Genomic DNA, 13,379 nt, shown 5'->3' with positions numbered 1-13,379 from the left:
TCACTGCAGATGGTGACTGCAGCCATGAAATTAAAAGACGCTTACTCCTTGAAGGAAAGTTATGACCGACCTAGACAGCATATTCAAAAGCAGAGACATTACTTTGCCAACAAAGGTCCATCTAGTCAAGGCTATGGTTTTTCCTGTGGTCATGTATGGATGTGAGAGTTGGACTGTGAAGAAAGCTGAGCCCCGAATAATTGTGTGGTGTTGGAGGAGACTCTTGAGAGTCCCTTGGACTGCAAGGAGATCCAACCAGTCCATCCTAAGGGAGATCAGTCCTGGGTGTTCATTGGAAGGACTGAAACTGAAGCTGAAACTCCAGTACTTTGGCCACCTCATGCGAAGAGTTGACTCATTGGAAAAGACCCTAATGCTGGGAGGGATTGGGGGCAGGAGGAGAAGGGGACGACAGAGGATGAGATGGCTGGATGGCATCACTGACTCGATGGACGTGAGTTTGAGTGAACTCTGGGAGTTGGTGATGGACAGGGAGGCCTGGCGTGCTGCGATTCGTGGGGTCGCAAAGAGTTGGACACAACTGAGCAACTGAACTGAACTGAATTCTCACCATAGTTCTATCAGATGGTTATACCAGTCCTATTTTTAAGGAAATGGGTAATAAGGTTCAGAAGACCTAATTACTAGGCCAAGATCAGTTCAGTTCAGTCTAGTCACTCAGTCGTGTCCAACTCTTTGTGACTCCATGGACTGCAGCACTCCAGGCCTCCCTATTTGCCGGGAGCCGGCGAGAGACATTCCACTCGTGACAAAGGTCATGAGGAAGGGGGCTCGGCATACGCAAAGGCGGGATCGAGCCTCGGGAGTGCCCCCGGATATTCTCGAGCATCTACCCCCCAAAAAACCAGAGTCTGCCTACTTTATTGCTTTGTGCTCTCACCTCTGACTTTACTGGGGGCTGTCCCCCACCACCATCTCACTCTCTCTGTCAAAGAGTTAACTTACAGCTCCAATTAATAAAGTTCCTGGGCAATTAGGAGTGTTTAAATCCAAACCCCTCAGATGGCTCTCTAACTCGCCTGACAAGTTTACCCGGACACCTACAGCTATGCATAGGATTGTTTACAGTCTCCCAGCCTCCAGAGGCACGGGAAGCTTAAGATATTCAAATAGCTTAGAGCCTCTCAGAGAATTAGAAACTGTCAGAATAAAACTAGTAAAAGATTTCATTGATGAGCCAATGTTTGTTGCCAAGTTTTCACATTCCCTGAATTGTATCCTTGAATGTGCATTAATTAATATAGTTGGTATGTAGAAAAAATAAGTAGTGGCCTGGTGTTAGTAACTTTAGACCCTTAAGGTAGTAAATTCTTTCCTTTGTAAACCCATTACACATCCACCCTATAGGAACGTAATCTTATCTTTGGAGGATGGCGCCAAACCTTAAAATAATTACTCTTAGAGAAAATAAGTCTTTGTTGATAAGTCCTTGTCAAGAGTCATAAAATGTTAATAGGCCTCTGGCCAGAAGATGATGTAAATCACCTAAACCATTTGTATACGATAAATCTGCAGGAAAGAAACCCTGGTTTTTGATAAGCATCAAAGACTGCTGATTTTGCATCCCCTATTGTCCTCTATGTGTAACTTAGGGTATAAAAGCCCCTGTTGAAAATAAAGCTATGGGCCTTGCTCACCAACGCTTGGTCTCCCCATGTCATTCTTCCCTTTAACTTCTAGCTGAGTGTCCATCTGGAGCGTGGATGTCCTCTGCGACCATTTATTTGCCTGGGCTTCTAAGACCCACTCGAGAAGGTGTCTAAGGTGGGGCACCTTCCGCTATTCGAGAGGGCGCCTGCGGCCTCCGTGGTCAGAGCTAACCTGGTGTCACGGGTTATATTGATTTTCCGCGTAAACCAAGCCACTCAGCTTCTTTTCTCCACTGAATTTTCCTACTGAGCTATCCTCATTCTATTCCTCTTTATTATATCTAATTAACATTTGAATAGGTCGCCTAGCCGTCTCTCCTTCGAAGACCCTGGATCAGCCGGGGCTGGACCCCGGCACCTATTCATCACCAACTCCTGGAGTTTACTCAAATTCATGTCCATCGAGTCAGTGATGCCATCCAACCATCTCATCCTCTATTGTCCCCTTCTCTTCCCGCCTTCAATCTTTCCCAGCATCAGGGTCTTTTCCAGTGAGTCAGTTCTTCATATCAGGTGGCCAAAGTATTGGAGTTTTAACTTCAGTATCAGTCCTTCCAATGAAAATTCAGGTCTGATTTCCTTTAGGATGGACTGGTTGGATCTCCTTGCAGTCCAAGGAACTCTCAAGAGTCTTCTCCAACACCACAGTTCAAAAACATCAATTCTTCAGTGTTCAGCTTTCTTTATTGTTCAACTCTCACATCCACACATGACTACTGGAAAAACCGTGGCTTTGACTCGACAGAGCTTTGTGGGCAAAGTCTCTGCTTTTTAATATGCTGTCTAGCTTGGTCATAGCTTTTCCTCAAGGAGCAAGTGTCTTTTAATTTCATGGCTGCAGTCACCATCTGTAGTGATTTTGGAGCCCCCCCCCAAAATAAAGTCTGTCACTGTTACCATTGTTTCCCCATCTATTTGCCATGAAGTGATGGGACCAAATGACATGATCTCAGTTTTCTGAATGTAGAGTTTTAAGCCAGTTTTGTCACTCTCCTCTTTCACTTTCATCAAGAGGCTTTTTAGTTCTTCTTCACTTTCTGCCATAAGGGTGGTGTCATCTGCATATGTGAGGTTATTGATATTTCTCCCGGCAATCTTGATTCCAGCTTATTCTTCATCCAGCCTGGCATTTCTCATGATGTACTCTGCATAGAAGTTAAATAAGCAGGGTGACAATTCAGCTCTGACATACTCCTTTCCCGATTTGATGATCCTTTCCCGACTGGGTTTCCCTTGTGGCTCAGCTGGTAAAGAAGCCACCTGCAATGTGGTAGACCTGGGTTCGATCCCTGGGTTGGGAAGATGCCCTGGAGAAGGGAAAGGCTACCCACTCCAGTATTCTGGCCTAGAGAATTCCATGGACAGTCCATGGGGTCATAAAGAGTCGGACAGGACTGTGCGACTTTCACTTTCACTTTCCTGATTTGGAACCAGCCTGTTATTCCATGCCAAGATCACCAGGACATTAAAATTGAGACAAGGGACAAAAACAAAAGCTATTTGGAGTCCTCAAAGTAATATAAAGGGATTCCGAGAGTAGAATTTGTAAAAATCATTGCTGTAAGCCAACCTGCTTCTCAACTTTGTATTTCTGCCTCTTTCTTTCTTTCTTTCTTTTTTTTTTTTAACCAGTCACACAGAATTGAAAATCAGGAACCATAGACACAGGAGCTTTAAACATGGAAGGACTCTCAAGTCGACATCAAGTTGAAGCCTGAAAGTTTCTCAAAGGTGCTCCAGGGGCTGTCTTAGGGGTGAAATTGGGGGTGGGAGTTCCGAGAAAAATTGTTATTCATAAACTGGCACCAGAGTCTCTCTTACACAGAATCTGATTTGGCTTAGAAAAAGACTTAGCAAACTTCAGGGAGATAGAGGCAAGACCCTGATGGTATGATCTGAAAGGCAACAAGGAAGAGATGGTTGAGCCACTAGCATAAAAAACAAGCCAAGATTTGGAAAGTGATGAAGAGAGAAGGGAAAAGGAGGGAGAAAGGATGGATATCGCAGGTGAAGGCTAGTGCTGAGTCAGCAGAAATGGCACACGGGCCTTTTACGAACAGGGAAGTCTCATTTTAGCTATCTGCTCCAGGGTTCTCTGATGTACACCTGTCCTCCCCATGTCCTCTTCATCCTGCTACACAAACCTGCATGGTAGGAGGACATTTGAGAGGATGGGAAGAGGGTGGAGAAAAGGTTGCATGCTACATTTTGGTCAAGGTTTGGGTAGAGAGGAAGATGTAGAATGAGCATTCAGCAGAGCTAGATGGTGGTGCCCAAGGGGCTCGGGGGAAACAAGGGCATCAGACCTCATGTGGTGTGCGGGGTGGGCTCAGAGGATCTTCCCTGGATCCCGAGGAGCAGGTGGCTCTGCTCCAGAGCAAGCGCCCCAAGTCGGGCTCCTTGCCTCCAAAAGCCCCTCAAATGACCCCACTTTTTCTACCTCCTGATTATTTACCCTGAAACACTGTTCACAACTCCTCCCTGTGCATGTAGCCACGTGGTTTTGTGCTTATTAAATAAAATCCAGTGTCTTAAGCCTGGCCTTTCCCACATTCATCCATGAACTTTCTGCTCTTGTCAGGCTGTCCCCTCTTACATCCACACTGCTGCCTCTGTCCACATACCTTGGCTGTGTCTTTCCTTTCAGCTGAAAGATGCTGTGTGGGGCTGATGCTGGCAGGGGGCTAACCCTGAGGCTGATAGCTGTTCACGAGGCTCAGACCTTGAGATGCTGGGGATGGATACCTCTCTCAACACCGCAGACGTTGTCCCAGATGGGAAAGGCGCTCATCAAAGGAGGAAAGGATGACAGTCAGTGTGTGTATGAGAGACTCAGAGCAGCACAGCATGGTAGGGCTGGAAGCCCGCTGGGCTGGGAGCCTCAGGAGAGGAGTTTTTACGAACAGGAAGAGCCCTGCCACCAGCCGTGCCGGAGGACACAGAGTGGAGGCCACTATGGCTGGTGACCTTCTTCTATTAGATCCTGACCCCGGGGCCGCGTTCAGCAGGCTGGCTGTGGAGGCCCACAGAGTGGTCAGCACGTGTACGTGGAGTGACATCCCTGCCACACAGGCCAGTGTGTCAGTCCTGGGACAGGAGAGCCTGGGGAGGGGAAGGGTGGTGGGAGTGCAGGAGTCTGGGGACCACCTGAGGAGCATGTGGAACCACAGACAGGGGCTCTCCCTGGGGGCCAGCAGGACCATGGCTCAGAAGGCCAGGTGAAGAGGACACCCAGGAGGAGCAGAGATTCCAAGCCTGGGGTTACAACAGTGTTGCTGATGGCTGGTCTGAGCCAGAGAGCTGTTTTTGGTTTGTTTTTGTTTTGAGTTTTGTCATATTAATCTATTAAATGGAATTTGTGCCCAAGACAGGGTCAATTACTTTTAATAACTCATCTATGGCTGGTAATGAACTGAACAGATCACAGATTCCCAAGCACCTCAAGACTGGGGGTAAGGTAAAGCCAGCCCGTGAGCACTTGGGATCTGAAGGGTCATTTCCCATGCCTTTAGGAAGAGCCTTCAGACTGAGTTTTCCTTCCCCTCTTAGGCCCTTTCCCTTTCTAAATCGTCATTACATACGTGCCCAGGGGTTGACTCTGAAATGTGTGGTTATCTTTTCAAGCATTTTTTTTTCGCAGTCTCCTTTGCTTGAGTCATGGCAATGTCACAGGAGGAAGGAAACAGTCTCCTTTTCTACAAAATGGGACAGTCAATACCTACTTGCGGGTTACTGTGAGGGTATTGATTACCTGTGTGTGGTGCCTAAGGCAGCTCAGCACACAGTAGGTGTTCAATCAAACACATGTCATATTAGTTTTTAATCCTGCTGCTGTTCTCTGCTGCTCTTCCTGGCTCTCTCTTATTCCCTTTCTCTGTTTAGAGAGTGAGAGCGAAGTTTGGAAATTAGGGCTTAAAATATATTTCCGTTAACTGCAGCCTCTTTTGGCAGTCTGCTATAGAGAGGTAAATGATGGTGTGAGCAGGCAGAGATGCAAAAGACCCTTTTTCAGTGATCTAAGCACCTGGGTTATACCCAGACATCACTGACAGGACCATTTATCACCTTGATAATTCTCCAGGTGTGCAGTGAAAGCCATTTATAAGCTCCTTCCTCCTCTTTTTTCTTCTGAATATTTTAAAAAATCACTTCAGTGTGAAACTAATCAATGACATTTTACCAGATGCTGGAGTGAAGGAAATGGGGAACTAAAATCTTTTCAGAGAAGATGAAATAGAGGTGCATTGATTTAAAAGCAACTAAACTCAATTTTTACCCATTTATTAGGTCCCTGCCAGATTTAAAAGAGAATGATTCTCAGTTTCTAGTCCATGGGCCCCCAGCGCCACAGTCTCCTGCGAGTACTTGTCTGGAAACAAAAGGCAGGGTCCTGACCTCACTCTAGTCCTACCAGATCCATATTTAATTGCAAGAACAGGGAGTCACATTTTAAATAAGTTCCCCATCAAATCTGAGAATCATAGCAACACAGGAAATATAAATGTGTATAGTTTGTGTCTTTAGGCAACTTAAAATCTAGGTGGAGCTGATAAAAATGCAGGACGGTGACAAAATCACCGTGTATTTTAGAAAGAATCGGCAGCAATGCACAGAATGGACTTGATTGGGAAGATGGACGCGGGAGATTTGTTCAGAGGTGTTGGCAGTAAGCCTAGAGTGAGATAAGGGCTGGAGGTGCTGAAAAGGAGGGACAGATGCCACATGTCAACCCCACATAGATGTAGGTTTTTTTTTTTTTAATTTCAGGCAGTCACCAATTCCTTTTGAAAATTGGAAGGCTATAGATGACAAACTAATAAAAAGTATGTAATAGTAATGAAATGAAAAAATTGATTCCATTCATGCTAATGGAGGCCCCAAGCCCTGGAAAGAGGATGCTCTTTCTGAGTGTAATTCAGAATAAAGCAACATTGAAGCTCACTAAGTGCTGAAATGTAAAAAGCTTTCTGAGTCTCCAGTTGTAATATTCTGGAGAAATTCACTAGAGCTGCTTTTGCTTCTTTTTGGTTCCTCTGCTTCGCTGGGGCCTAAGTTTGGGCTTAGTCTTTCTGTGAAGTTGTCAGAACCAGCTATGGAGGCCAGGTGGGTAGAAATAAGTCAGGGGGTACTTTGGGAGAGGGTTCGAGGTGACGAGCTTTGAGCCAGGTTTTACATGGGATGATGAACATAGAATAAAAGTAAGAAGGAAAGTGATTATAGGAGGCGAGACTGACAGGTGTAGAGGAACCACAGTTTCTAGATGAAGATGAACTCAGTCCACATGGCTCTAGGCTTTAGATAAGCGAGCCGGATGAGAACTGTGAGCATTCCTCCAGAGCGGGGACAGGCTGACTCCATTGTCCGCTCCATTGCCGTCAGCACTGGCTGCACAGGGGTCTGAGACCTCAGAAGAGAGTACCGCTTAACTTAGGGGAAAGGGCCAGAAAATGCCCCTGGCCAAAATGTCAACTGGAAATGGATGCACCTGGCCTCTTTAGACACTGGGGGGGTTGGGGGGGTGCCTTGTATCCATGAAGTCAAGAGCCCGAGTTGGAGATCCAAAGACACATTAGGATCTAAAAGGCCATGATAACACCTACAGTTAGAAAACAACAAATACCTGCTTAACTTTTTTCTGCCTATTTAATTTTTAAAACCAGCATTTTCTAAAATCATAGGATCCTTTAAAAAATATAAAGAAGGAACTTTTCTGGGAGTCCAGTGGTTAGGACTCCCAGCTTCCACTGCGGAGGGGGAGGGTGGTGGAGGGAGTTCCAACCCTGGTCCAGGAGCTAAGATCCTGCAGGCAGTAGAAGTTGCCATCCAGCTCGCTGACTGAATCTGGCCCTGACGTGTTTTGTTTGTTTAGAGGAGCATTTTTTAAAACTTTGAATTTGTTGCCAATATTCTAAAAAAAATCAGGTGATTTCACCTAAAATCCAAAGTACTAACTTTTCTTGAAAACACTTGCATCTGGTAACATCAGGACCTCATTCCCACAAGGCCACAGTGCTGGGTCATCATGAGAAGGGAGGCACTCTCTCCAGGTTGCCAGAGTCCCCAAGATTCACCTTGTCCCCAGGACTTACTTTGTCCCCTCCCCACTGAGCATCAGCTGCCATTTATCCTCACACCTGTGCTATTTTTTTCTTATAGGGAAGACTATTAAGAAGCATATTTATGCTCAAACTGCTATTGAGATTATTCTTTTATTCAGCCTGATTCACTCTGCTACACACCTGGTCCCTGTTGCATATAAGCTGGCAAGCCCTGATATAACCTCTATTCATGTTGCACAGAACCAGATGAAAGAAAGAGCCTGCAGGCTGCAAACCTCCCCACAACCGCTCCCACCTCCATACATTGGTGTAGAAATGCCAGAACCTACAGAACTGTAGACAGCCTTGGGCTGGGACATTTCCCATTAAGTCTCCTCCCCTTCCCCAGAACCTCAAGACAACCTCCAGAAAGCATAACTGGAATGAAACTAATACAAAGAAAGCTGTCATCTTTTGAAATGGTGCTATAAGTGGCTAACAAAAAAACAGTTGTTTAGTCAGGACTTCCCTGGTGGTCCAGTGGCTAACTTCCACTGCAGGATTCTACCCGTTCCATGCAGGTAAGATACCGCATACCACGGACCTTGACCAAAAAAAAAAAAAAAAAGAACAGGCGTTTACAAAGATGTGCATCTTGAGAAGAGCCCACTCACGGGTATTCTGGGTGTAAAAACATCCAAGGAGGCTTGCCCATGACCTCTTCTATTCACATACCCTGAGTAAAGTCTCCTCAGAGTCACTCCCTTCCTTTGGGCTGATTCTTTCTCACCAATCAGCCTCCTGGTATAAGCTCCATTAGGGAAACGTGTGTCTTGGGAAGCAGGTGTGAATACTCTGGTCACAGGACAGCCATGCTCACGCAATGCTCACTTGTAGATCAGTCTCCTGGAACGCAGGCTTGAATCCCCCAGGACCTGAATTAATAAAACTGAGCTCCTCATTGTGCAAAGCTCAGGACCAGAATATTGACAAATGGCATCTCAAGAAGCCACGGGCTCCCTGGCCAGTCAGCCACCCTTCACTGCTATGGTGAGGGGGATCTGTTCAGTCCCAGGGGCTCCAGGGGCTCCAGAGTCTGCAGTTGGAGACCAGCGGGTCTAAATTTCCTGGGCTGCGGGAGATTTCTTGCTTCACTTGCTCCTGAGCTTTCACTGTTCCCGGGAGATGTTACTGGTCTCTGCCCATTAGTTCCTCACACTGTACCTGACACAGAGGAGCATTCTGTAAACGTTTATGGAAAGAATTTTAGACAGAAACATATTAGCAGAAGCCAAATGACCCCACCACTGCAACAGAGGTGCCTGAGGGCATTCTTGCTCTGCTTGAGGGGCTATGCTTCTCTCTCGGGTTCTACGATTCAGCTTACTGCACTGAGTGTGGCAGAGGGCAGAGCGAGAAGAGGTGAGAATAGAGCTGGCACCGGGCCCGTCTAAAGCAAGGCCCTGAAGTGAAAGGGCTGCATTGCCCCAGCAGGCATCTCGCAGCTTCCTGGTCATGAGTAAACCCTCCTGGGATCCCTGGATACCTGGGAGAGGGAAAGGAGCCTGGAAAGAAGGAAGGAGCATGTTCGTCAGCTTGGTTTTCCTCTGAGGCAGCAGGTGTCGGGTTAGAGCAGGGCATCCTGCCTACTCAGAGGAGACAGGTGGTGGGGGGCCAACACCAGGGAGGATGTGCCCATATGGTGAAGAATGCTATGTGCCCTTACCTTTCAGTCTAGCGGGGTGTCCTGCCAGCCCCCCACAAGTGGTGAGTAAATGGAGAGGACGCAGCAGACCCCTCCTCACCTGGATCTCAAAGGAAAACTGCACCCATAGACCAGTTCCCACAGTGGTGCCTGGGACTCCTACAGTGCTAAGCGCTGCTTCGTTTTCCAGAAAGGATGTTATAATGAACCCCTATGCCCACCACCTTGATTTAACATTATTTTTCATTCTGTCATAATTACTTCTTTTTAATGAAAATTCCAGACATCTTGGAATATGAGGCTTTAAAAAATAAGGACATAGTTAAAATAGTGTGTTTTATATCATGCGACTTTTACCACAATAAAAAACATTTAAAGGACATTGTTCTCACATAACCGTGATACCATTATCATACCTAACAAAATGAATACTCAGTCCATATTCAAATTTCCCCAACTGTCTCAAGAATAAATTTGTATGGTTGGTTTGTTGGCAGCAAAGCTTTTAAAACAGTGTTCCCGGCAGCCTCTGGCTTCTGCACAAATGTCTCAGGGAGCGGCAAGGGTGAGCTGAGGGGGAAGGAGACCTTCTCCCTGCTTCAGCCAGAGCAGGTTTATTATTAGGAACAAAAGAGTTTTCTGTTAAGAAAAAAATTAAATTTGAAAATCATTTCCACAAAACATTACTTCTCTCAGATTTTTAAAGAAAATGTCTAGTGCATTCCTGTGCCTCAGATGGTAAAGAATCTGCTTGCGGTGCAGGAGACCCGGCTTCAATCCCTAGGTCAGGAAGATTCTCTGGAGAAGGAAATGGTTACCCACACCAGTATTCTTGCCTGTGAAATCCCATGGACAGAGGAGCTCATGGCTACAGTCTATGGCATTGCAGAGAGCCGGTCGTGACTGAGCCACTCACTCTCCTTCTAGTGCTGTAACTGCCTTAAATCAAGGGCATACGTTCCTAGTGGTGGTGTAGTGGGGACCCAGGGTGCAGGCAGGGAGATTTGGCCGAGTCCAGTGGCTGTAACACGAGAGTTTTAGTTGCTCTGGGCATGACCCGGGACTCACAGAGCAGATCTAGCCGGTGCCTAGAGTACTCTGGATCCACACGGTAGTTTTCCCCAGGGTGCGAATGCATCTAAAACTTTGCCCTTTCCCTTTCTAGATCCCATTCTCTGACTCTCACCTAGTTCTTGCTCCCTTGTAGGGCAACTTGGCATACTCAGGCCAAAGAACTTTGAAACCCTTCCTGCTCAGTTTCTACTTTTAACTTTCTTAGGTCCTCTCTAAAGGAATGGTCTTCCAAATTTACATTACAGTTTGGCATTACCAAAGCCAGATTAATAGAAAAGCATCGATAACATAGACCTAGCCATTGCAAGGGCTTCCCAGGTAGCACTGGTGTAATAGAACCCTTCTGCCAAAACAGGAGACATAAGAGACTTGATCTCTGGGTTGGGAAGATCGCTGTGTTGGGAAGATCTTCTGGAGAAGGGAATGGCCACCACTCTAGTATTCTTGCCTGGGAAATCCCACGGACAGAGGCCTGGCAGGCTACGTATGGTCCATAGAGTTGCAAAGAGTCAGACACTGAAGTGGCTGAGCACGCACGCACGCATCCATTGCAAAGCAAGTGGTATTGAGTCACAGACGCAACACACAAGCAATGTGACCCAGCAAGGGGCTGCAGCTGTCATCGTAGCCGTCTAAAGACAAGCCTGGGTAATGACGAGTAGTCAGAGATTCTAGTAAATGGTCATCTTTTCAGGGAATCTCAATAATGACAGCTTTCAGTAACAAACAACTCAAGACCTTTCTCCTTTCTCAGGACACATGCCCAGATTCACCTGTCAAAATACTCAATTTGCTTTGAGATTCTTGAAATTATATTTCAAATGATGATATTTTCCTACCAGGTCTGTTCAACTGCAGAATTGTAAGCTCCATAAAGATGGTGATATAGAGACTTCCCTGGTGGTCCAGTGGTCAGGACATGGGTTTAATCCCAGTCCAGGAAGATCCCATGCGCTTCAGGGCAACTAAACCTCCACACCACAACTACGGAGCCCTTGTGCAGCAACCTCTGAAGCTCCCAAATCTAGAACCCAGGCTCCGCAACAAGAAAAGTCACAGCACCGAGAAGCCTGCACACACCTAGAGAATAGCTCCTGCTTGCTGCAACTAGGCAAATGTTTATCCATAAATACGTAGATTATACACAAATAGTTTGGGCAGAGGAAAAATCTGGGAATATACGAACTGAGTCATCCTTTCCCAACACCAATATTTTTATTAATTACTTAAATAACAAGTAGATGTTACACGTGAAAGTATGCTCTCTGCTAACAAAACAGTAAACGCCTGAAAGATTGTGACCACATCTTATATTCTTTTGCCATTCCCTCATTAGTTCAAATTTGGATGTGGAACTTACTGACTAAAAAGTTGGGTTGTGTGGAATTTTCACTAAACATGAAAATCTATAAATTGATAGTAAAATTAACACACTAAGAATTCTCACCCTCCTTTATAACTCATCGCAAATGTTACCTCCTCCAGGCTGCCTTCCTTCACTTACCCAGGCAGGCTTAGTCCCTCTCTTCTCTCTGAGTCCACCTGCTTGGTGAAGACCTCTGTAGATGAAAATATAGCACAGTTACTATAATGATTAGTTTACCTAAGTTTCCCCCAAGACAAGCTGCTAGGTGTTGAGGGGAGGGTTGGGGTCCCCTAGGCTGCCCAGGGAGACAGCTCCTCCTTATGTCTTGGATGGAGGGTTAATAGAGGACACATATGCCTGGTGGGCTTTTGTTCTGATAAGATGGCAGGCATGCGCAGAAACATTTGCAGGATTACGTCTCCATGTAAATATATGGTAGTCCTCTCTACTCTCTTTTTCCTAAGAAGGTAAGAATGAAATGTTCTGGGAGGAGGAGAAAGGGAAAGGCAGTAGTCAAAGGTTCCTAAGCTTCGGTTGTGTTAAGACAAGATGAGTGAGCCCTAGAGACACACTGGGTGGCACAGAGCCTGTAGTGAACAGTGACGGGCTTACCTTTGCCAAGAGGGCAGACTTTGCCTTAAGTGTTCTTGAAACACACTCAAACAAATAATAATAGGTAAGAAGTGCAGGAGGAAAATTTGAAGAGATGAACATGACATGGGGTGTACTGACCAGCTATCTGCAAGCTTATTAAGTTGTGTTCTTAAATATGTACAGCTTTTTGTATGTCAATTGTATCTCAAAGTGATTTAAGAAAAAAAGAATTCTAGGCCTTTGTGAGAGGAAAATGGTCTAACCAGACACTGAAGATTTAGAGGTTGAACTCGTCCACCAGAATGAAGCCAGGAGACTTGGAGAGGGTTCACTCCATGTCGGTCCAAAATGGGGACGAGAGGAGCAGCCGGTAACGCTGGCCGTGAGAAGGGGCAACATCTCAGAGGACTCCACTCGTAAGACCGAGGAAAAATTTCATCTGAGAGTGTGGGCACTGAGAAAGAGGGCTCTGGCAGCCACAGAAGGTGTAGCTGACAGGCCCCAGTGAAGGAGGTTATGGCTGTGAGCTGAGGGTGGCAGGAATCTAATCTCAGGAGCTGGCAGTCAGAGACCACCAGACAGTGACCCAGAGGATCAGGAGAAATGAAGGAAGACCCTGATTCCAGGAACTTCATTACCAGACAATTAATCAAGGCAGGAATTCAACCTGGAGGGACAAGGAGGGTTCCAGACACTGAAATAGGAGAGAAGGGAATTATGTTATGGCGGTTGGAGTGTGCAGCCTCAGAGTCCCATGCACAAGGCTCAAGCCTCTGCCCAGAGACCCAACAAGTTACTTAACCATTCCAGGTCCCAATCCACATCTGATATGGTGAGGCTAGTAGATGAAGCTATTGAAAGGAATAAACACAATTATGCTCAAGCAGGGCATAGGACAGTGCCTAGAGCATAGCAGGTGATAAAATAGTAAT

At 46.1% G+C, this 13,379-nt stretch overlaps 1 long non-coding RNA gene across 1 annotated transcript; it reads right to left on the bottom strand.

Annotated features, from left to right (window-relative positions):
• Positions 1-7,174: 7,174 nt before the first annotated feature.
• Positions 7,175-12,046, bottom strand: LOC123333580. Its single transcript, XR_006550958.1, has 2 exons — positions 11,992-12,046; positions 7,175-7,266 (listed from the first exon to the last, which is right to left on the bottom strand). It is a non-coding gene; the product is annotated as an uncharacterized LOC123333580 (long non-coding RNA).
• Between the last annotated feature and the right edge of the window lie 1,333 nt (positions 12,047-13,379).

The sequence above is a fragment of the Bubalus bubalis genome, chromosome 5 (assembly GCF_019923935.1).
Source record: "Bubalus bubalis isolate 160015118507 breed Murrah chromosome 5, NDDB_SH_1, whole genome shotgun sequence".
Classification (NCBI taxonomy): Eukaryota; Metazoa; Chordata; class Mammalia; order Artiodactyla; family Bovidae; genus Bubalus; species Bubalus bubalis.
This window is presented reverse-complemented; position numbering and strand designations above follow the sequence as displayed.